This window comes from Colius striatus, chromosome 12 (assembly GCF_028858725.1).
Source record: "Colius striatus isolate bColStr4 chromosome 12, bColStr4.1.hap1, whole genome shotgun sequence".
NCBI lineage: Eukaryota > Metazoa > Chordata > Aves > Coliiformes > Coliidae > Colius > Colius striatus.
The window spans coordinates 25,801,215-25,822,339 of NC_084770.1; the positions used below are offsets into that span (position 1 = coordinate 25,801,215).

General features: G+C 42.6%; 1 protein-coding gene across 3 annotated transcripts in view; it reads right to left on the reverse strand.

Moving 5' to 3' along the window:
- MAP3K13 (mitogen-activated protein kinase kinase kinase 13) overlaps positions 1 to 21,125 on the reverse strand; it is an 80,090-nt gene that overhangs the window by 45,411 nt on the left and 13,554 nt on the right. For 2 of the 3 annotated variants that reach the window (XM_062005525.1, XM_062005528.1), the window contains exon 3: positions 4,721 to 4,866. The gene's annotated coding sequence lies outside the window, so the exon portion shown is untranslated. Of the gene's footprint in view, positions 1 to 4,720; positions 4,867 to 16,587; positions 16,631 to 21,125 lie in introns of those variants that run through there. The other variant, XM_062005526.1, reaches the window with a different exon arrangement.

The following is a 21,125-nucleotide window of genomic DNA, read 5'->3' on the forward strand; positions in this document are numbered from 1 at the left end:
ATTACCAGTTATAAGGGACATTTTTAAAGCCAGCTGAGCTACAGTCACCTTTCCTCTTCCAGGTCAGGAGCTTGCAAAAGAAATGAGAGATTTGACAACAGAGCGTCAGTATCGGTGCCATGTGGAAAGAAGAGTTGTATTATTTATGGTATTCCCACAAAAAGGCATGGATGAAAAGGCAGCTATAGCAGGGAGGAACTAATGACACTAGAGAAATGATTTAAAAATGTGGTATGATTTGCCAAGGTCAAGGTTTGTGCAGAGGAAAAAAAGTCACCTGCATAAATATAGAAACCACTGCTGAGCAGCTGTTCTGTTGATAAGGAATTGGGATAGAGATGATCACAGACCAAGCACAAAGTATAAACATCAAGTTGTCACAAACAAGGCAATTTCTATCCTTTGACAGGAGTACAAATTCCCAATCTACTCAGCTTTGATAAAGCCTTTGTTAAAGTCCATTTTTAGCTCAGGCTTGTCAAGAGAGAGAAAAACCATTCCCGAACTAAAAGACAAGAGTGTTAATAAGGTGAGCTACGAGGGATGAGTGAGCTAACTCATTGAGGCTGCTCAATTTGAATAGAGTAAGAAGAATAGCTTAGATTGAGATATATTACTAATGAATATACAAACAGTTACTGCAAATAAAGAGGAAACCTATCCTCCACATCTATGGTGAGTAAAAAAAGTAATGGACCCACACTGCAACAAGAAAATTGATTTAGGCTATTAGGACTTCTCTAAACTGTAAACAGAGTGAAGTATCAGCCTCAAGAAGTCATGTTGCATCCTATATTAGGAGAGAAAGGGAAAAAACAATCATTTCAAGATCTGTCCAGCAACAGTGATGATGCTTTGTGCAGAGGGTCAAGATGGTCTCTCGGAACCTCTCAGATCTCTTGAAGACACTGGAGCACTAAAAGCTTTGCAGCAAGTTCAGAAGCTAAAAAATTCATGTGATCTTTTGCAGTATGAGGTTTTGACAAATTAAATCTCTCCATCCTTGGAATATTATTCAGATTTCTACCAAAAAAACCCAAAACCAACCAACAACAAAACCAAGTCAAGCAAGATCCCACAACAAAACCTGAACTGCTGAAAGGCTGTTACAGCAGAACTCAAGCACTGATGTCAGACTGACAGAATTAAGGCACTAAACTTAGTACTAACACTTTTCTTTGTAGTAGTGTGGTAAAGTTCCTTCAAGAACCATGGATCAGCCCTATGTAAATATTCTCAAGACAAAAAAAACCCTGCTCAGCATCTTCCTCCAGAGCTGGTGTCACTCATGAAGCTATCAGTAACTTCAGAGCTTACTGCTTTTTTTTCCTCTCTTTCTCCCAAGAGTATTCTTCTATTCCTCCACTGCTAAATGCAAATCCTAGAAGAGGCTTCTTGATCTCTCTGAAGTATCACAACACAGAATTACTCACTTCATGAAGAGTTACAGCAATACCTTAAATAGTCACAATCACGATTAACAGATTTTTGGTCCAAAATCTTAAGATTGAGAACAATAAACATCAGCAGTGGTGATTTTGATCCTTGTTTTCAAGAGCAACGTTGGACAATGCAGTACCATGTAGACAGCAGCCCAAGGCAGGACATTCTCCCAGGAGTTGCTGCATGGCATACCAAATACTTGCTTTCTGAACTAAGCCACCAAGTTGACCTCAAGGGACAGCCAAAAATTAAACAGCTTTCACCAAAAGAGCACGTAAAAGCTACCCACTGTCCCAATACTGCAACTCAATCAAACCATCAACTTGATACTGCACAGGATTTGCCCATCCAGGGAAAATAAGTAAATTAAGGTTGTGGCTAAGGAGAAAGAATAACAGCCATGTTGGGAGACATATCAGCTGAAGCATTAAGCCTGGAACCTCCCAGGACAAGTCTTTCACATGAGTGTTTTATAACCTACAGTTTAAAAAGGTGATTGCACTTCCCTTCAAGCAGAGAAATGTGAGCCTGCTCAAACTCCAATTTCCCCCTTATTAGTAAGGAAACATTTACAGAAAGTGCTTGTATACTTGGCACAAAAGAAATAATATGACAGACTACACGATTAGAAGCTTGCCTGGTTCATTTGCTCTCCTACTTCATGCCATCTCTAAGTGTCACAGTCCTCCTTAGGAGCCATACTTTCTATCCTTAAGCCACCTCTATTAGCCTGCTGCTCTGCATCCAGCACTCCAACATTGAGTCCCTCATCTACAGACTAAAAAACAGAAGATAAATAAAGAAGCAATGTTGTTGAAGCAACTGTCAGTAAGGAAGCAAGGACACGGTGGTTGATGCAACTAATTGCTTTCACTGAGATGAAACCAGGTTCAAATCAAGGGAGAATTTAATCCTTCGGTAAATTACTTCACCTCAATTATAGCTTGTAATGAGAGACAGCTAGAGTCTAAATATATGGATGCTCTGCCTCTACAGCACCCACCACTCCTCACAGAACAGTAAAAACTGACAGGTTTTGTATTAAGAAATGAATCCCAAAATGCAGCTCCATCTCACATCTTCCTGCAATCCTCCTCAGAGGTGGCTCAGGCACCTCCTGAAACTTATGTATCTGTAGCATTCTCTGCATGAAGTATCTCTTTATGACAAAGATCATACAAACACTAAGGAAATGGATAGAACAGAAGCATTTTTCAGTCTCCTTGAGTGACTCAACTAAATGTTTTCTGGAGTTATTTAAATATCCATTCCCTAACTAGAGAAAACTTTAGATTGTTTTAGTCAGACAAGAAAAAGTGATTTTTCAGCTTGAATCTATCTGGAAAAGAAACTTCTTCTCAAAAAATTATTCCTCTAGACTTAATTCCTAAAATGTTACACAATTTGCTGCCTTTCATTTCTTCACACAGGGATATCACAGAATGGTAGGGGTTGATGAATGTTTGGTAACATTCAAGTCCCACCATTTAATTTTTAATGCATAAAATAGATGTAATTAAAAACCTGCATATGTGACACATTCTACAGATGATACCTTCTTAGGAACAGCAGTACCCAAAACCACAGTAAGTATCATGTTAACATTGAAGGCAATAACACAAAAAACCTTCAAAACCTCACACAGAGACAAGAGTAGAGAAAATGAGACAAAAAGAAACCTCCTGTCATTTACATCACATTTGAAAACTGACAGCAAGATGATAGACAGTATATGTGAACATCAAATGTTATCTTAAAGCTCCTAATCCTGTGCCCTAAGTGGTCAGTGTCAGTCTGGTGTGTCCCAAGGTGTTCTTACATGGCTGGCCACTCCTCAAAAGATGAAATTGTATTTAGCCAACACGATCAACCTGTGAGACTGGGCTCCTTTTCAGTCAGAGCTCCTTGCCAAATACAGACCTCAGCCTCATGGGGAACTCCCTGAAGGAGGAACACCAAGTTTCCTTAGAATATGAACTAGAATGTTTTCAGTAAGGGAAACTCAAAGAAACCAGGTCAGTCAGACTAGAAAATAGGGTTTATATACAACTCTCCCTGCCTGCTGTGCCACCTTGGTTCCAGGTTTCCATGTAGCCCTCTGTTCAAATTGCAGCAAACAGTTCTCTGGTCCCTAGGGAAGTTTCTCATCACCTCTGAGCGTTGCCTGCTTCTCAGTGCTACCTTTGTCTCCCTGTATGAACTGCAGGCTCATGGCTGCCTATTGCATCTCTCACTCCCCCCTCCTCCCCTGCCCTGTTTAGCCTTCTAAAGTTCCTCTCCCTGAGCTAAACCCGGCTGTTCCCAGACAGCAGTCACCTCCTCCATGACATAGGCTCTGTCTTCTCAAAGACAGGCAGCACAGTTGTGAACAGAAGTACAAACCAAAGAAATGCTGCCTACCACAGAAGTGACATGCAACTTTTTAATGAATCCCCCTTCACTGTAACAAACCAGGCTGTGAGCTTGCTAAAGCAAGTCCCTGATCGTGGCTGACACTTGCCAAGGGGAAGTACCCGAGGCAGGACACCAGAGATGCACAAGCTCTGTGCTGCCTATGCCAACAGACATCAGCCACAGGAACAAGTGAGCCAGATAACCTGAATACCTATGCAGAGCAGTTACCTCCAATACTAAAAAGTTGGATATTACTTTAGACATTGGACATCATTGTGGAAATTATGAACAGCTGCTTCAAAACAAACAAACAGCTAAAACCATGTAGTTCTTACATTAATGAACCTACACCTGCTCACACTTCAAAATGAACCACAGCATTTTTGGCAAGTCTCCTGGTGTCCCGACTCCAGCTACAACAGCCTGGATTCCTGTGAGGACATCTGCACTCTCCAGCCAATCACCCCAGGAAGTACAATGGAAAAGCACTTACAACAATAGAAAAATAATGTATCAAAGTCACCCCCTCACAAAATCAATAAACATGAATTAATATATTCAAATGCTTCCAGAGTTCAAGCTACATTTGAAAGAACTAAACACTGTAAGATTAACTTCAACTCAGTCTATGCAAACACCTCTTTGGCAGTTGTCCCTTCATGTTCACTCACATCTGAACTGGTTCCCATGAGGCATCTGCAACTGAGCAAGTTCAGCAGGGAAATGGCTCTGGACACAGTATAAAACGAGAAGGTAAACTTACCCCTTGCCTCCTATTGAAAGGAAAGCACACCTACAACTTAATGACAACTGCAGGACTGTGTTAGTAACCAGTCAAGCTTCTGACTGGTTACTAGAGTTTAAACCTAACAACTGCTGATACCTGATCATTTTTCCAGATGCACTGAAAGCCCATGTCCTCTTGGCTTACTGCACATGTGCCTCTTCTTCAAGTCAGGTAAGTCGAGCTGTTCTCTGAAGTTGCACCATGAATAATGTTTAGGACAGTCCAGCACTGAATTCTTCTCACTAGAAAGAAGCACAAGAAAACTCAGAATCCTATTGAGCAAAAAGGTATTTAAATAAATGCTCCCACCATCCATCCAAAACATCCCATTAACACATCCTGATGTTACATGGCACACTTAAATGCAGCAGAAAGCATCCAAAATTAAGCATGCACTTTGAAAAAGAAGCTAGGAGTAGTACAAGACCTCAACACATTTAGTACATCCTTTCTTAGCATAGGCACACAGTCTATAATCCTTTTACGGTACAATCTTAATCTAAATTAAGCATGTGGCTCACAGCAGAAGAGCTCACAGCAGAAGAGCTCACAGCTTTCCACACTGCAGACTTACATCATTCACCACTGAATTAGAGTTTAAAATAACACACTTCAAGATAATCTATTAAGGATAATTTACACTTTATTTTACACCTAAACGCCAAGCTATTTGTTTTTCTAATTGTAAGGAAATTTTAGGAGAAGCAAAAATGATTACAGTCCTCCCACATACAAACAACTCCTGACATATTATTCCTCTTGATATCAGAAACGTGCATGCAAAGAGACAACAAATACCAAGACTTCCAAGTCTGAGCCTACTGCATCATCTTCCCACTCCACAAAAAAAATCTAAAAGGCTGCAAAGCTTGGCCTAGTTCTTCCTACTATTAATCAGCACCTGGAAATTACACAACTGGCTAGCATAGCCTTTAATGCAAACACTAAACTAACTGCTCTTTAAAAGAAATTCTCTCTACCTGCAAACATTGTTTTCCTTGTTTTCTTAATCACCACAGACATGACAGGGCTTCTGTAACACTGAAGAAGGGATTCAGTAATTGCAGCACAACTGTCTTGCCACAATTAAAAGACTTCAGATAACAAAAGCTACGTGGCCTTGCAAGAACATAGGCACCATCTGCCTCAAGTCATGCACCACATGTGATTCAGCTGGTCTCAATAGCACTTCCAAAGTTTATGAAGTTCAGCATATTCCTAATCTTTTGCAGAAGTAGGAATAAGCAATCACTTATTCCCCTCCCATGTCAAAAGTGCACACTTCAATTTACAAGAATCACAGAATCTCAAGGGCTGGGAGGGATCTCAAAAGCTCATCCAGTGCAACCCCCTGCCAAGCAGCACCACCTAGAGCAGGGCACACAGGAACTCACCCAGGTGGGTTTGAATGTCTCCAGAGAAGGAGACTCCACAGCCCATCTGGGCAGCCCCTGCCAGTGCTCCCTCACCTCAACAGGGAAGAAATTCTTCCTTGTGTTTCTTTGGAACCTCTTGTGTTCCAGTTTATACCAATTGCCCCTTGTCCTGTCATTGGCCATCACTGAGCACAGCCTGGCTCCAGCCTCCTCACACCCACCCTTGATGTATCTGTAACCATGAATGAGCTCACCCCTCAGGCTCCTCTTCTCCTAGCTGCAGAGCCCCAGCTCCCTCAGCCTTTCATCACAAGGGAGATGCTCCACTCTATCATCTCAGTGGCCCTGCACTGAACTCTCTCCAGCAGCTCCCTGTCCTTCTGCAACTGAGGGGCCCAGAACTGGACACAATATCCCAGATGTGGTCCCACAAGGGCAGAGCAGAGGGGGAGCAGAACCTCTCTGACCTACTGCCCACAGCCCTTCTAACCCACCCCAGGCTGCCATGGGCCTTCTTGCCCACGAGGGCACGTTGCTGGCTCATGCTCATCCTGCTGCCCCCAGCACCCCCAGGATGCTTTCCCCTACACTGCTCTTAAAGAGTTCACTCCCCAACCTGTACTGGTACAGGAGATTGTTCTTTCCCAGATGCAAGACTCTACATTTGCCTCGTTGAACTTCAATAGATTTCTCCCTGCCCAAATCTCCAGCTTGTCCAGGTCATGTTGAAGCTTAACTTTCAGGATCACTTACAAAATTATGTAGCAAAACACTATAATGAGATCTATAACAACAATCCTTAGCATGAAGGAAAGTGCCCCCAGCACTCCTGCATAGGAGACAGCAATGACTATCAGCAGGAGCTGTTTGTTTTTCAGATGTTACCATCAAAAGCAACTGTTCCTGCCTATGTGACCACCAGTAATTAAAAGTGGAAGAATAAAGGAATAGCAGAAAAAGCTGTGAAGAGTGTGGGGTGAATTGCTCTGTGGGAGGGACCCCTAGAAAGCCATCTCAAAAGTACAACTGTGAATTGGCCATTACAATTACACACACAGCTTAGGACAATAACAGCTGCACTGTATTACAGGAAAGAAACACAAAAATCTCTATTTCAGAGAAACAGTTCACAATTATAGCAGCTAAATGATTTTGTTCCATGTGCCTTAAACTACTAACCAAGAGGTAGAAAACTACTGACCAAGGGGTAGCAAAAAGAAGTCCTGCAAAACAAATTCCCAGCACTAATAACTCAACTTGGCATGTATCTGCTGGTCTTTCACCAACACCACTTTAAGTCTTGTTGCCACTGTTACTTCATTTTAGCACTGTATTGGTCTTCTTATCTTCCCTAATTTGCCACAAAACCAGACAAGGTCATTCCACATTCCTTGTAAGAGAAATCTTGTGAAGTCAAGGTCAGGCCACACTCAGAGGCTGTATTTGGGCAGTAAAAATGAGGATGACGATACCACGGTATTCTTGCACAAGGAAGTATCAGTTTGCAACCTCCTTTACCCTGTACCAGCCCTGTATTAACCATTGCTTTACAGAATAACTTCCAGGTCAATCAGCTTGCTGGAGGCAGCATGTCCATACTGGGAATGACAGGCACACGACTGTAGTAAATCTGCTTATTTGCACCCCTCCACCACCAGCAGCAGAAGGAAATCCCACCAGTGCACCAAAGGCTCTTGCTAAACCTTCACATGGCATTTTTTACATGAGTGGCAATGCTCCTCATGGACAACTTCTCCCATCTTACTCAACAATGTGCAGAGAACAACAAAACCCCGAGTCAGATCAGTCAGCAGAGCTCTGCTGTACATTACCCCAGGCTGAAACAACCATTTATCAATACCAGCATTATTCTAGTAGGAGCTGGTGCCAAAGTAGTTTTACAAAAGCACCCAGTCAACAACTCACTGGCACCAGTACAGTGGCCACACAGACACATCCTAAGAGTGAGATGGGGACACGACACAAGCGAGACGTGGTATCCAAATTCCATTGAAGTGTAGACAATTGATCACACCAAACCAGCTGAAGATGTACTCATCTTGTCACAGATCATATTGAACACCTAGCAAAAAACACCTTCTACAACTAGGGGACATATAACACAGGCATACAGATTAATTCCTAATTAGCACACTGCTAAGAACAATGTTTATCAAGCAGTTCATAACTCCTTCCAACAGCAGTAAAGGTGGACACTTTAAGATAAAAACCAGAGTAACTACACAAACAGGTTTATTAGACAAATTTATGCTGTTTAAATATTAAAAATACAAATATTTGCCTTTGCTTACAAGAGAGTTACACGGTTCTAATGAATCAATGAAAAATAAAAGGCCAAAAAGCCAGTAATTACATTTTTTCACCACTGTTTTAAGACAATAATGGTTCATGCAAACACACCAAGGTGTACCTTCTGGCTTAAAAACCCCAAATATTCTAAATTGATGTTATGGATGAAACGATAATAAAGACTCAAGAGAATCAAAAACACAGACACAAAAAAGAGAGTTTGTAGTTGATGACAGTTTTAAACACAACTCATATCTAGAGAATAGCACATAAAATTGGAGAGACGTTGGTAAAAGCCAGGAGATACTAGATGCCTGAAGTTGGCAAGATGCCACTGGGATCAGTTATTCAGTTTTACATGAAAATACACAGCCTTCTAAGGACAGATTTTAAAACATCTTTTGCTACCTGCTAGCAAAGAGAGGAATTGTCAGTGGCCTAGATGAGAAGCAACTTTTGAGGCTGAAGGACTTTTACCACCGGATGAGTTTAGCTCTTCCTGCACTTCCATTTACCACTACCTTTTATAGTATTTGATTGGCTTTTAGCACTTGCTTTCCAGATTCAACCCAAAAGATTTTATGCATCTATAAGCCACTACAGAAGACAGCATTGTGTATAGCAGATGTAAGCTCTTAAGGATGCATAAATGCATTACCCACTTGGTAAAAACCACTAATATGAATAGAACAGATAGAAAACCCAAATGTAAGCAACACAGAAATGATACAAACTGCAAACAGGGTTACAAAACATACCCACTGATTGGAATTTTTTTTCCCCCTCTAACATTATCATCTTGGACCCAAGGAATGACTTCAATCTAGTATTCCTCAGCCTAACAAAACACCAGCAGCACTCTGAGTATTTGGATTGAAATGCTAAGCTCTGCAGACGGATTTTGTTTAAAGAACTGAACAAATAAAACATTATTTCCTTTGAAATCCTTCTACTTGTGGTTGAAGCCAAACTGTACTGAAATCAACAGGACTGTTAGCATTGTTTTCAACAGAGCTTGGATTTCATTTCCTGTGCCCAACTTCAGATCTGCTAAAGATGCTGCCAACCACCATCACCTGCTTCTGCACTCTCACCATCACATCAAGTATTTTGCACAAAACATTTTGAAGCAAATACTTACAGAGAAGGCTGCATAAATAGCATGAAATTAGCAGTTGTGGCTGATTTCTTCAGAGAGTAAACTTTGTGTCCCCAGCCTGGTTGCTGTGCCTGGATTAATGCCACTCCTGTACAATGCCCAGGCCTTGGGAAGTCTCTATCCCAACTCAGCAAGGTGGGAGTGTTTGTTATTTTAACTGTTGGTTGATAAGAGCTATCAGCAAGTTTTCAAAGGTTAAACTCAACACATTTAACATGGCAAAACTCCAGAGAAAGCACCAGGAAAATGTTGAATCTGTGTTCCCTCTCCAGGTCCCTCCAGCAAAGGCCAGAACTATTTCATAGACCACGACCTGCAGTGCAGTCCTGCAAAGAAAGTTACACCACAACTCCTGCTCAAAGCAACCCCAACCAAAAATGTCTTTGGAAGCCAGTGAGAAAGCAGCAAAAGCCTTTCAAAGGAGAAGCTTGCTTTGTCTGCTACACAGAATCATAGAATGGTAGGGTTGGAAGGGACCTTTAGAGATCATCCGGTCAAACCCCAGTGTAGAAGCAGCTCCCACCTAGATCAGGTCACACAGGAATGTGTCCAGGAGGGTCTTGAAGACCTCCAAGGAAGGAGCCTCCACACCCTCCCTGGGCAGCCTGTGCCAGGGCTCCCTCACCTTCACAGTAAAATAGTTTTTTTCTTATGTTTAAATGGAAGTGTTTGTGTTCCAGCTTCATCCCATCACCCCTTGTCCTGTTGCTAGATACCATCGAAAAAAGTGCTGCCCCAAGCTCCTGACACCCACCAGTGAGATATTGGTAAATGTCAATAAGATCCCCCCTCAGTCTCCTCTTTTCTAGACTAAACAGCCCCAGTTCCTGCAGCCTTTCCTCCTATGAAACATATTCCAGTCCCCACTTTCTGCCATGCAGGACAGGAAAGCTGACCAAAATCTTTAGGTTTCTTCCTTAAATACAAGGCAATTTCAGTGCCGTTGCCAAATTTATCACTGACACCACAGCTCTGTGAGAATGCACAGCAAAACAAAATAAAATCCTCAGTTTAAGGCCTTCTATGACTTTTTTCTATCCCAAACAAGCTACTGAACCTTAAAGAGCTGATGCAACTCCTAACCAGAAAAAAACCCAACCCAGAGTTACAGACTCATTACTAATTCATCCTGGCTGAAGCTGCACACCAGCAGCTGCTGCCTCTCTCAATTAACAGCAAATATTGAGCAGTATTGTCATTCAAGGGTGTTTACTGCCTGCTGCCCTGTCCACCATCCTGCTTTCAAAGCCTTCTGGCACAATTTAAACTATCAATATTAATAAAAAGCTCTTGTAGTTTAACCCCTTATGTGTCAGCAGACTGTAGCAGAAGTGCTTCACTCCATATAACCATTAGATGTTTGGCAGTAGTTGAAGCCTGAAGATGTAAGGTATAACCAAAATGGTGCTGGTAATTCAGATGCCCACAGGGTGCTTGGCTTGGGCAAAAGGTCTGAGCAAAAGTGTGAGAGGTGATGGGAGCATCTCCAGCAGGGCAGCTCTCCTCAGAAATAAATGCCAAAAAGATGAAACAAAAGAGGAGAAAAGGAGGAGATCAAACATCCAGCCTCTGTTAATGAAGATTTGAAAACAAACAAACAACAAAAAGAGGGGAAATAAAACTCAGGATCCATCCTTTCTTTACGGAGACCAGAACCATGCTGTGACTCCTGGTGACCCCATCTCTGCACAGGGAAACATAAAAGAGCCCACATTTGCACCTTGTCATCCAACCTGCTAGTGTGCCCACAGTCATGCTGCCTTTTGGACAGACTGGTTTTAAAACAAATGATTATACAAACAATGCAAGCAACTGGAAACAAGTGCTTCTCCCATGATGCCTCCACAGGTACTTCAGTGCTCTGCTCGCTTTGTGGTGTTGAGTTTGCTGGAAGCCACTTAGGTACAAATGACTGTACATATTTTATATTTCATTTACACAAAGTCTTCCCAGCAAATCAGCAGGCAGGAGCATCTCAGAGGCTCTCCTATGAGCTTACTGCCAACTGGGCCAGGGCCAACATGTAGATACCAGCAACTCAGGGAAGAGAGGGGATGCTGAGCCAGCTGAATTAGACTGCAAGGTGTGCCCTGGTGATTTAGACATTACATGGAAAGATCAAGTAGCTTCTGTATGGAATTCATTACATTAAAACCTAGAATAACACCATTCAAGCTGATATTGAAATGGGAAGAATTCACTTATTTCTGAGGTATTAGACCTTTGTAGTAGGGGTTCTGCAGAGGCAACTGCAGTATACACATGGGAGCTCCAAGAAACAACACTGAGGGACATGTCAAACATACAAGGGAATGGCTTTGCAAACTGAGCAGGTAAAAACAGCCTTGGGATCTGGCCAGGACTTCCTGAGCCTCTGCAAGCATACTCTTCTTGCTTTAGCTCATTTGGTTTTAAATCTCCTCATTTTTCAGGTCCCCTCTACCTGTATCATGTGCAAGTCTAATACCCTGTCTGGCTTGTTAGGAGGAATCATTCCCTCTAGGTTCCTCCACCACCTTTGTGTTGATAATGTCTGAGGTCTTCAGATATATTAGGTGATATGACTAATACCTGCCATCTGTTCATTGTTACCTTCCTCTCTCCTCTTCTCCTTAAGAGGAGTCATCAGCAAAGTGCTTGTTCTACTTGATCTATTTTAGGAGTATGGGCTTTCAGCATCCATGCAGCACTCTCTTCAGCTAAAAAAAGTTAAATCAAGGAAACAGACCATGCTCTGGCAGGGAAAACTGAGTATTTGCAACATCCCTCATGTCCTGTAAATGGCTCTGACTAGGCTCAGGAACAACCCTTACTTCTGCAGAAGTTCTCTTTGCTCCCAGCATGCCCAAGAAACAGAACCACTGCCCAGGTGTCACTCCAGGCTTCAGGCCACATAAGAGCCTACAGATAAAATCCAGCCCTTTGAAGGCTCTCTGCAGAAACTAAGCCAGTCAACACAGTTTACAGCATCAGTGGGCAACATGCTGCAGCTCTTGGTTACCGGGTTTGATGAATAGGGAGTTCCTAATTCCACCACCTTGGTATAGACCACTGAAAACAGAAAAAGGTACAAAGAACTGAAGCCAGATTTCTGCTCATCAGGCTGGAGTGAAATACTCCAACTCACAGGGAATATTAAGCATTAATTATACCAACAGCTGCTCCCCATAAGCTATGGTTAAGGACAAAACAAACAGGACACACAAAGGAAAGATGGGCTGGAAAGGAAAGAGGCCAATGGAGGATATTTTTGCTGTATTTCTTGCAGGAGCTATGTCAAAGTGCAAAGAAAAAAAGCACTGTAGGAGGCTGAAAGACTTGGCATAGAGCAGTGAGGAGTCTCTGGCCCCATAAATGTTTAATTTGAGCAAAGCAGCAGTTTCATAGTAAGCACAGTTCTGCTGCTGCTGAACTGCTTTGATTTCTAAATGACACAAAGCGAAAACAAAAGTATAAAAACAGGAGAAAAAAATAACAGGTAGATTTTTATACCTGGCACTACAGATGCAACATGCACAAGGCAGCAACAGCCTCATGTCTCTCCCTTCACTACTGCACAACACAACAGCACAAGAAGTGGCAACATAGACAGAGCTCTGAAGTAGTTATGTCAGTTCCACAGCTTTGACAGTTCTACACAGTGCTGGGGATAACATCACCTGAGGATAAGAGCTATTGCACTGCACCTTAGAAAACAGCAGGTGCTGCAAATCTTTGATTAAAGGCAGCATGTTGCCTGCTGAGGAAACTGAAACTGTAAAACCACAGAATGAAGATGCATGGGGAATACTGAAGAAAATCAATCCACAGAGCTCTGGGAGCAGAAAAGGGACCCACCTTGCAACATTGCCCTTCAAAAAAGGGCTGATTTCCTCTGTACCATTTCCCCTGCTAATAAAACCCATCAGTGAGCATCACCCCTTTACCATCATCTCCTTAAGTTATTCTCATCTCACTCTAAGCAGCAAGCTCAAACTCATTAAATCAATCTGTGAAGGGAGAAACTACAAAAAGAACTGCAGCTTCACTAAAATCAAAGGATCAGTTAAACCCAGAGTTCATCTCAAGAGCATGACTGTATTTTATTACAATTATGTCACTTCTCCTAAGCTACTATCCATGAGTATGGAATGGTCAAGCACTGAGGAAGAGCAGAAAAGCTCTTTGCTTTTGCCTCAGCCTCATATAGCTGAACGCATCAATAAGCTAGGAAAGAACAAACGAGAAGTGCTCCAGACCCTACTGAAATCTGCCCAGCCTCTGGAAATCCTCCACACAACTAATACAGGGCATGCCAGCAGTACAGGGTTTCTCGTGTTAAAGTATGAACAGACTTTCAAGCACACACACTAGCAGTCTTGTATTTTGCACTCTCCTCAAGGCTGGAAGTATGTTTTAGGAAGCAACCACAAGTTTCAGAAGTAGTTTCAATATTTTCATCTTTCCTGAGGTAGTGGAGGGAAAAAAATACACACCAGAAAAAGCAGAAACAGAAACCCACAGCACAAACTCAATTAACCTACAAATACACAACTAAATGTTGCAAGAACATCTACAGCAGAACCTTCTTTTTCACTACAATTAGCCACTGGCAATGAACTTGCAAAGTCAAGACAGTCTTCTTAGGGTCTTCTACATACATCTTATGTAGGGATGTATCACCACTCACACAACAGGACCTCAGTTTTCACTACTGGCTGCTTTGAATTTCCAGCTTCCCAAAAGCTGATGTCACATGGCATTTCTCCTTGCAAAACAGTGACCTTTGTGGGCAAACCCAGTGCTAAAAAGATACAGGTGACAACCAAAATGATGGTGCAGCATGCCACTCAAATGACAGAAAACGTGAGATCTTTACATTGACACATTATGGTAGGATTCTACTGCATTTGCCATCTCCTGTGACACAATCAGGCTTTATTTTTTCTTATGAGAAAACTCTCTTACTCTGAATACAAGACAGATGGTACTGAGCAAGAGAAACACTTGTCCCATATCTTACCAAACGCTGGTTGATGACCTCACCCTCACACAGAAGCTGCACAAGACGGAACTCTCCAAGGGAGCAGTCCATGCACAGACTCACAAAACACCTTCATGAGACTCAGCCTTAGTCATACTTTGTGACATTCAGCTACAGGGCAGATCCTTCCTTCCAAAGATCAAGATGGCCTCCCAGATCAGGACCCTCTGTCTCAGAAGAAAGCACAAACACATGAAGTAGTCTGAGGCACAGCTATGCAAAACCTTCTGAAGTGTTTCTTGGGCAATTAGTAAAGCTAACAGCCATCACCAGAGTTATATTTTACATCTTATTTCTCAGTCAAGAGCCAAAAAGAAGCTTCTCTCCATGTCCAGCTGACAACACCAGCAGTAGCTCCATTCTTCCAGGCCAGAATCTGCTGTGAATATTGCCTGAATACATTCCCACTGGGGTCTGGTAACTGTCTGTAATTGTTGGCAGCAGTTAGGGGCCAAGGGAGCCTCCCTTGTGCCAAATGGCAGACAGAACAAAACAAAACAATTGCACCTTGCATATACCACAACACTTGAACCTACATTGCCTTGAAGGGGTCACTGTGTTGGCATTCAGGCTGAAGAAAATAGGTTAAAAGAGGGAAAAAGAATATTTTAGAACAGCTGTACTCAACTACTGAAGCTGCTTAAAAGCAAAATGACTGAAAAGGTGCTCTGTCCTTTACAGCAGATTTGAAGGGGAGGAAATACCACATAAGCATTTGTGAGCAAAACATGACAGGTGAATCACATGCCTACAGACCTGCATATGGGCAGTGATCCTAGGCAAGACTTTGGTATCAGTTTTACAACCCTGATAACATTCAGTCCAAAACTACAGTCCCAGCTTGCCAGAAATGTATTTCTGACTGAGCAGAGTTAACAAAATACACACCATTAACAGAAAATACAGGTTAAGCAACTCTGTGTGTGTCTGTGTGTGTGTGTGTGTCAGGTTCAGCCACATCGACATAGACTGTCAGACATTGTTTTCCCCCCATTTTCTTCAACCAGAAAGGGTTCAGGAGTTTAAGTTTTTCACAGGAAATTCTTCACACAAGCTGATCAATATAAAGTAATTTTTGGAAAAAAAACTATTGATGTTCTATTGTGGTACATTTTCCCCCCCACTCTTAGCAGGTATCTGTTTGAGCTGAGTTGCAAATCTGAAGGTCAAAGCTCCGTGCTGACATGGATTTGTTGACTGTCCCCAGGAAGACCAAGAAAATAGTGAAAGCAGCATCCAGAAAGAAGGCTGGAAGAGAACTCAGTATGCTTCAGTATGCCTTGCAAAGACTACACAGGTTTCTGACTGGGACATAAAGATGAAACAACCCTTGAGAAGTTGTCCTGTTCACCTGCTGACTAATTGCTAGCCATTGTGTAGAAAGATAACAAGCTGAACATATAACCCAGTACATTTCAAGGCTGAAGAGCTGGAGAGCAATAGTAAAGTGGCCTTTGATATCAAGGTCTTTGCTGTTGCAGTTCCAGTACAAACTTTCTTGCTCCAAGCAATCACTTCATCTCACATGATTCCCAGAAAGACCAAATTCTACTTCAGAGACCAAAAGCAGCTCAGGAAGCATTTTCTCTCAAAAAAACATCTTGCAAACACGAGGCACAGTAATGGGGTTTTTTCCCCTGTCAGTTGCCCAAGGTAACAAATGTAATCAAGACAAAGATATAAAATAAGACTCTGGAGATAGTTACAGCCTAATACAGGTATGGTTTCTCTAGGTTGACCTTTGTGAATATAATCATCTAGGATGACATGGACCATTTAGCATATTAGAAGAGCTTGCTGAGAAGAAAAGAACACTTACTGATCACTGCTGCCTCCCCTTTGAGTTTGCTTTATATCTTCTTCTGTGTAAGAAAAGGGGTTGTTCAAACTTCTTCCTTCCCACACGCTTCATTGGGAGGCATCAGAGAAACATATTCACTGCTCTGCACAGTTCAAGAGCAAATGTGTTGTACAGATAATGACTCTCAACTACACAAGAGGATATGTATTTTCATCTGAGAACCACAGAAACTAACCTTGATGCTGAAAAGTGTAGACCAGAGGGAGACAGAAAGCTGGAGTAGAAGGACTGTACCTTCAGCCAAGCGTGAGAGGAGTTCTTCATGCTCCAGACGGGTTATCAGTCCAGGCTGTGAAGACACAGGCAGTGGAAATCTGTTCCCTAGGCCCTGTGACACCTCCTGCAAGCCTCAACACACTGGCGTGTCTTCTTATTCTGGTAAGAGCCTGACATAGAAAATCCCTGAAATGAGGTAAGGGAAGGACAGAAGCAGCAAATGAGTTGCTCAGAACTATTTTACATTCACAACCCATTTGTCAAGGGGAATCAGAGAATGATGGAACAAAGCATGGTGGTTTCTGAAGATAGCAGCTGTGTTCCTCGTCCCTCTTTGCATGGATCTTGACAACCAGGCCAGACACTAGAGTTAGCCATGAAGGTATTGCTACTGATTACCCACGCAGCCATGTCAGCATTTAGCAATTGTTTTAAATTCATCACTTCAAATATCAGCCAGAATGCTGATGGCAGAATAAAAATACACTGCTATCAGAAATGATGTCTGAAGATAAGTCCTCAAGCACAATGCTGAGTGTCTTGCAAGGGTTGAGCAGAACATCTCTTCCTTTAGTGAAGAGCCCCATCATTTCTTCTAACAGGTTATTGACTGCTGACTAGGACTAGAAGGTTGACAGCCAAGAAGCACAGTGGTCACTGGTTGTGGCTACAGAGCAAACAGTCTTTGCACATGCAGACACACATGGGGCTGTTTAATACCTATCCTTCCACACTACACCTTTCCATTCCTTCCAGTTGCTGTCTTGTTACGCTCACACTTCAAAAAGAGACTATCCATTCTTTTTACTGAGTAACTCCCAGGAAGTCAGTACAGGTTGTTGCAATGAGATAGATATACCCCTCTCACAAGCCCCTACTCTGAGCATCAGGGGAAGCAAAGCCATCAGGTCTCCTGTGTAACCAGTGTACTGCCCTTTGGTGGTACAAGGTGGGAGAAAAATGGTTCATAATGGCTCATACATCAGGCTTCATAACAGAGAAGCAGCCTTTCTTGACAAACATGCAGGTCAAAGAAACTCACACATTCTTTTGGCATGTGTGTCTTACTGAAAACACTTGGTTTGCTTAGTCTCATTTTATTTTAAAGCACCAGGAAGAAAATCATTCCTAAACCATTTACATCCTTCAGCAACATCAGCTTATCTTCACTGGTAACTGCTACTCACTCTTCTTCCATTCTAACTTCTGGTACATTTTTGTACTCCCTCCTCTCACCACCAAGAGTGAAAGCTGACACTTCCCTCACCCATTTTTCCCCTCTTGTCGAAACCTTATTTCCACTGCTCTAATGGTTCTTGACTTAACTGGGACAAGGAAAATTATTCTGGGCTTCTCTGTCCTAACAGTCAGGCGATTCTGTATTAACCATCCAGAGTACTGAAAAATCATCCCGAAGCCCCAGGCAACTGTTCTAACACTCCCTTAAATTCATGGTTTATTTAAAACTGCCCATTTTTTTCTGGACATGTCTGTAGCCATATATATATATATATATATATACACACATAAAGTACTTCCTTTGGCATAAAAATCCTTCAGTGCTAATAAAATTCACTGCTGCACATAGCAAAGTTCATTTCACAGCATCCACTCCAAGAGGTCCCAATAAGCTGCATTTCTATCCAACATCAGAACACAGCTACTTCTTAAGCAAGGTGGTTTTTCCTCATGTTTTTAAGCAACCATTCTATGATTCTAATATCCAGAACTATTTATAATGCTGACAAACAGAAGTCTTAGTAAACATTATACATTAATAAAATGTAGAATTTTCTCTACTAGTTTAGACATGCAGTTGAAGGACTTGACTTTGAAAAGCTGCCTACACTGCTCTTTTCTCAGGCTGTTTCAATCTAGGGTGGCACATCCAGCTCCCTAAAAATGGAGGAGGGGGATTCAAGTAGGCAGGGTATATTGTTCTTGAACTCTGACCTTACCTTTGCATCATCCAGTGCCCAGTATCAATACCAGTAAAAAAAATGTTGGTGCAAAGAGAGACAAAGTAGTTTTGTACAACCCCATTTTTTTCACAGCAATGTAATTAACAATTTGGTTTGACTCATCTACAGCAGCAGCAGTTTTCAAAGTACAACATGTGTAGCTCTGAAGATGAGAGTTCTTTCCAGAGTACCCCAAAATGAAAACCTGCAGTGGCAAACATCCCAACTCCATTAGAGAGCCTTGCATTTCTGGGGCACAAACAACAAAGTGGAGCTTTCTTTTGTAGACTGTGAGAAAGTAAACCCATTCCATTTTTCAGATGGCACTTCTCATAAACCACAAGTCATTTTAACTGCAAGAGACAGCATGCTAGATAAATGTATTATCACTTTCTAGAAGGAAAGTGCATGCAGACAAGTCTTTCCTTTGAGTTACATTACCTAAGTTTTGAAACTCTTCTATGAGGTAAAATCAGGTCTGCTTTCAGTTTTCTGGAGTCTGTATCTGAAACCCAACCATGACCTGAGTACATCATTGTTACACTGTTCAGCTTCTCAAAGTACAGTATTCCTCCATCCACAAGCAAGGAATTAAGCACCAGCTTATTTTGCTGTCTCCCTTTTGCCCATCCTGATGCTGGAAAAGTGTGCTGCCTGAAGGCTGATATCAGTACAGGGCTAAGCAAATACAGATACCAGTATAATAACTTTTTGCATCAGTCAGCCAGTGCAAGCACAGCTGTCTAGAAAGCACACAGTGGCCCCACACACATCATAGCAGGTTTCAGGTGGTAAGCTATGCACACTGAATAGGTTACAGCTACAATGGACAAAACACACAACCCACATGACACCATCTGTGTGTGTCTCCTGACTGTCTCACCAGCAGCACAGGAACACAATAATGCTTTTAGGTACCTGCCAGCAGCAGGCTTCAGTTTGCATACAGGCTCTTATTACTAACAAATTAAATAGTCCCCAGCACCCTGAGTTGTCATACTCACCATCTCTTCTACAACACCCCTTTGAGAGAACCAATTCACAGTCCTTACTGCAGTAAAGAACAGGTCAGTACAACAGGGTCAGAGAAGGACTTGCCATTACCAAACACACAGCAAAACACACTGGTACATCCATTTAATCAGCAAGTGTGATTGGGGTTTGGGTGAGGGTTTTTGCCTTTATTTTTGGTAGGTTTTTTTAATCTCAGCAGTACTAGGTCTAGTAGTGTTTACAGAAGACATCATCTCTCTTCACTTTTACAAAGAACTATGGTCACAGAATCATAGAATGGTTTCAGCTGGAAAAGACCTTTAAGCTCATGGAGTGCAGCCTTTGTCCCAGTCCTACCAACCACCAGACCTCAATGCAACACCCCCCAGGCTCTGAAACCCCTCCAGGGACGGTGACTCCAGCACCTCCATGAGCAGCCTGTTCCAATGCCCGACAATCCTGTCAGCCAAATTCCTCCTAATGTGCAGCCCAGGTCCTCTCACAAAAAGGCAGGCAAATGTATTTGCAAAGCTATATACCTGTGTCAAAGTCTTAAAGCTTCCAGTTTATTGCAAGCCTTTTTTTGATCCATATATTGCTGGCAAGGGTATGCCCAAGACTCCAGCGCTCTCCTGATTTCAGACAGCTGTATGTGAATTCCCACCATGGATATTCTGGCAGCACAAGCATTACTGTAGGTGAAGTTAATTACAAAGCTCATCATATTGTGAATGGCACCCCTCAGAGCCAGCACCTCCCAACTTCTGTGAGAGGGCACTTCAAATGCAGGAAAAAACCTTGAAACCAAGGAACGTGCTGCTAGTTGACACAGCAGCAGAGATTGCCTGCTCTTGCCTTTACAGAGTAACACAGCATCCCAGAATGGTAAATGGGGCTGGAAGGGCCCTGCAGAGCTGCTACAGCCCCAGCCCCTGCTACAGCAGGTTCCCCTCACTCAGGGGGCACAGGAACGTGCCCAGGTAGGGTTGGAAACCTGCTGAGAAGGAGCCTCCACACCCTCCCTGGGCAGCCTGGGCCAGGGCTCCCTCAGCTCAGCACCAAAGGACTTTCTCCTCCTGTGCCAGTGGAACTTGCTGTGTTCCAGCTTGTGCAAGTTACCCCTTGCCACTACAGAAAAAGACTGCCCCATTTTGCCTCGACTTTGAGGTATTTATCAGCATTGATGAGGTCCCCTCTCAGCTTTCTCTTCTCCATGCTGAACAGCCCCAGGTTCTGCAGCCTTTCCTCCTCACAGACCTTTCCCAGTCCCCTTGGCATCTTTGTAGCCCTGCACTGGCCTCTCTCCAGCACTTCCCTGTCTCTCTTGAGCTGGGGAGCCCAGAACTGGACACAGGACTCCAGATGAGGCCCCACCAGGGCAGAGGAGAAAATAACCTGCCTTGAAAGTCATAGGCTGTGACTTTAATCGAAGCACACAGGAGCACATTAATAATCATAGAAAGACCAGTATTAAATTCATTTATTGTAACAAAGCCTTTCTCTGCCCTCATCTTCACTGACTGCATATGTCATAGAAAGGTCAAAATAGCTTAATTTTCTTCTGCACTGGACAAAGAGGCATGAAGAACAGACAGTACATTT